Here is a 4,144-nt window from a genome sequence, read left to right on the forward strand (position 1 = left end):
ATCATTATCTCACTATTTTTTTTCTCTTGCCAACAGGAATAGCTTCGTGAGATGATTGATGCATGTATCTCAGATGATAAACCACTCCATCTTAAATAACTACTATGGTCATTTTCCAGCAGCAACATCTAAGGGTAGCATCCACACTAGATCAGTTTCAAAATGCTCAAAAATCCGAAATCAAGCATCTCCAGTCTCTAGTCAGAGATCACTCATGTTCTTTTGTCATAAGACTGAAATGAGCCTCAACCAAGTGGGAGCCTCCATGAACTTAATGTTGGGATTACAATCAAAATTCCACATTGAAAATATATGAAAAAGATCATGGGTTTATAAGATAAAAGATATCTCTATTGGTATGAGGTCTTTTGGGTAGATCCCAAAAATAAAACTACGAGGGCTTAGGCCTAAAGTGAACAATATCATATTATTGTGGAAATATATGAATGTCGTTGGTCTAACAATTGGTATCAGAGTCATGGTCTATGTGGAGTCATGTGGGGAACCTCAAGAAAAAATGAAGTAGGTAGGGGAGGCGCAGACCATGGAGATAATGATAGGGGGCTCCCGATAAAATCCATGATAAGCTCTCGAACCAAGTGGTGCTCCAGATAGTACATGTAAGACGTACGATGCAGTAGAAAGGAGTGGGTCGTGCTCCAGGTAATACACATAAGGCGTGTGACGTAGTGGAAAGGAGTGACCTCGATTAAAATATGGTGGCCCTTCCTTTGAAAGGAGGATTCTTGGGATTACAATCAAAGTTCTACATCGAAAATACATGAAAAAGATCATAGATTTATAAGATAGAAAATATCTCCATTGGTATGAGGCATTTTGGGTAGAACCCAAAAATAAAATCACGAGGACTTAGGTTTAAAGTAGACAATATCATACCATTATGGAGATGTGTAGATTTCGTCGGCCTAACACTTAAAACATAAATAATTTTTTCCTACACTTAAATTTTTGGACAAACAAACTCATCAAGCAATCAATCCAAACTCCCAATGGAATTCAAGCTAACCAAAGGTAGTAAAAGATAAAAGTGTTGATTGAGTTATTCAACTAGCATTTGGAAGGAAACAAAATCAACGAATAGGAATAAGAAATGCCCTTCATCATCTTCATGCATACATATGATCTTGTAATTTTGAAAAGAAGGATAGCAAGTTTTAGAGTTTAATTATCATGAGTGCATATCACATAAAAAGAGAATAAAGATTAGGCATGTAATAGTCCTCTCTAAAAAATTTTGACAATCAACCTTAATTACTCAAAATAGAATCCATCATCACACTAACCAATAGCATGCCAACACATCATTCAATCATGTCCAATGACCTAAAATCATGATGGTCAAACTTAAATAACTTTTATAATTCTCAAAATATTACTAGAAAAAATTTAAGGATTTGCAAAATAAAAACTATGCAAAGTATAAAGCAAAAAGAAATTTATTAAAGCAATGCAATCAAAGCAAAGACAAAATCAAAACAACAAGTGTGAAAATAACAAAAAGTATAAAAGAAAAAGAAAGAAAAGAATAGATTCCCTTTTATTCCCGGCATAAAGATGCTTATGTTTCAGAGAATGGATAAATTGACAACTCTATAAAAAGTTGTCCATACCCATGGGTACAAGTATGCACACAAAATCCTAATTTTCTCAAGCCCTTAATTTCCTTACTCTAGTAAAATCCTAACTTGAGTGTCGAAGTGGCTTGTTAGGATCTATTCCCGGTACCATTCTAACTCTCTTTTGGAGTGTTTTTTAGATTTCTTTACTCAGTCTGATGACTATCTCTGGAGAGCGTGCACATCAGCCCGTTTATTAACTAATGACTTGATCATCAATGGTATTTAGTTGGAATAAATTGGCGTCATTTGTGGAAACTTTAAGCCAAGACATTGCGATGGTTAACACTGGAAGAACTAATGACAACCATGACACTGATAGGGAGAAAAGCTGTGGCGAAGTAATCGTCATTACTCTAGAGAAGATTAATGAATTAGTCTCCCAGGCCATGCTAATGTTGCTACAACAACACTCGCTATTGCATCCTTTGCCTCTGGGGGCCCCTCCTCTCTTATATGGCGAACCCTTTTACCTGGTAGGGTGCCACCTACATTAATGGGGGCACACTTATTATGGACTCCCTTAAGGAAGAGACAACCCTTTCGGGTGAAGATTCACATGAATCTAAAGCAGGGATGCTTCCTCGTGATTGCAAGGGTAGGGCAGAGATCACTAATCAAGTGAGCATACAAGGAATGACCTTTTCTTAAAAAAATTTTGAACAATAATTACCTCTGCATTTTCAGCAACCGCAACTAGGGGAGTAGCCGGGGTCATCAGATCCGGAGAATCATCTATGCTTCTTTGAGAATGTTGTCTTACTGCACCAATACTCTAATAGGGTTAAATACAGAGTCGCCCAAACTACATTATTACGTTCCACCGAAAGGTGGTTCAATCGCCTCCTAGCCTCTTCCATCAACTCCTTTACAGATTTTAAAGTCACATTCTTGCATTAATTTGCAGTAACAAGAGGTCTGGTAAATGGAGATTTCTTCAAATCCTTGGTGAAGAAACCTCCAACAAATTATGTAAGACTGCTGGAGTGGGCTGAGAAGTGCATTCATCTAGAGGAAACCTAATTCGCTTGCAGGAACGATGTCTCGGCCCGCCTCTTGTTAGGATAAGAAGTCTGTTCAACCTGTGCCGATGAATAAGATCACACCACAACTCCTTAGTTATATTTCAACTCGATGAGAAGGATGGGCAATACAAGTTGTAGCCTCAACTCCTGCTCCCATAGAAGTACCGAGTCAAATTCCTCCGGAGGAGCTGGTTCGATTTTGTACATATCATCACTCGTATACTCACGACACTCAGGAATGTCGGTAACTAGCTCAAGAAGTCAGTCGAGTCATCAAAGAGAGACAACACAAAAGGAGGACTGATGAGCTAAGATTTTATGGAATTTTTGTTGATTCATTTTGGGTTCTTTTGTGGACAATTAAATGTTAAATCAACATTATTAGATTGCATTTGTGGTATGTGGTATTATTGGATGATTGATATAATTTCTGTATTTTTTACGGTAAATTTTGTATTAATTGATTTTAATCTTTGTAGGGTTCGAATTGAGCTATGATCGAGCCCGATCGAGATCAAATCAAGGACCTAGCCGCCAACTGGTAAACACTCTTCCCTCAAGTACTCTCGGCATGAGGACTCAGGAAGTCAGTTAGATCAGCACCAATCAGTCCGATCTCACGCTAGGAGGTAGAACCACCATGATGGTGTTCCCCTAATTGTTGTCACAATCTCCATAATGATCGATGAGAAGATTGTCCAAAAATGACAAAAATCGCCAGGGCAATACACCCCATTGCGACACCATTAATATGATCTCAGATGGTCCCACTAACGAGGACTCTAACCGAGCACGGAAAGTCTATGGTCGAAGGACAGAAAACTATAGTATAAGCACCAAGAGGGGCCAAGAGAAAGGATTCATCATCAGTTTTGGGCTATGAGATCTAGAAGGAGTCTCTACTCCTCACGATGATGCCTTGGTGATTCAAGCTGTTATAGTTAATTATGATGAAGACAGAGTGTTTGTAGATATAGGGAGCTCCGTCAACGTATTATTCAGAGAAGCTTTTGACCTAATGCAGATTGACCAAGAAGAGTTACGGTCCATGCCGACAATTCTATTCGGATTCACAGGACATGAAATACAACCATTGGGTCAAATCAGCCTCCCCCTTCTCTTTAGGCCTGGAGCCCTTACGGTGAACTCGGAGCATCATCTTCACAGTAGTGGACGCTCCCTCCTCTTATAACGTTCTTCTTGGAAGACCAGCACTCAGTTCATTCCACATAGTGGTCTCTACCTTTCACCAGAAGCTAAAGTTCTAGATAGTCGATCAAATAAGCTCAGTCAGTGGAGATCAAACCATTTCTAAAAAATATTATACTGCGATAGTTCATACAGATCTGAAGAAGATGCGAAGAACTTCATGGGGGAGGTGCACTCCTTACAAGAAGTGTTGAGTGCCCGTCCAGCGACTATCGCATGAGAAAGAAGCTCAGATCATATCTAGCCTGATGGGAACCTGGAATTCCGCTCCGT

Source organism: Curcuma longa, chromosome 19 (genome assembly GCF_044706935.1).
Source record: "Curcuma longa cultivar G26 ecotype Majalengka, Jawa Barat chromosome 19, ITB_CL_G26_1.1, whole genome shotgun sequence".
NCBI lineage: Eukaryota > Viridiplantae > Streptophyta > Magnoliopsida > Zingiberales > Zingiberaceae > Curcuma > Curcuma longa.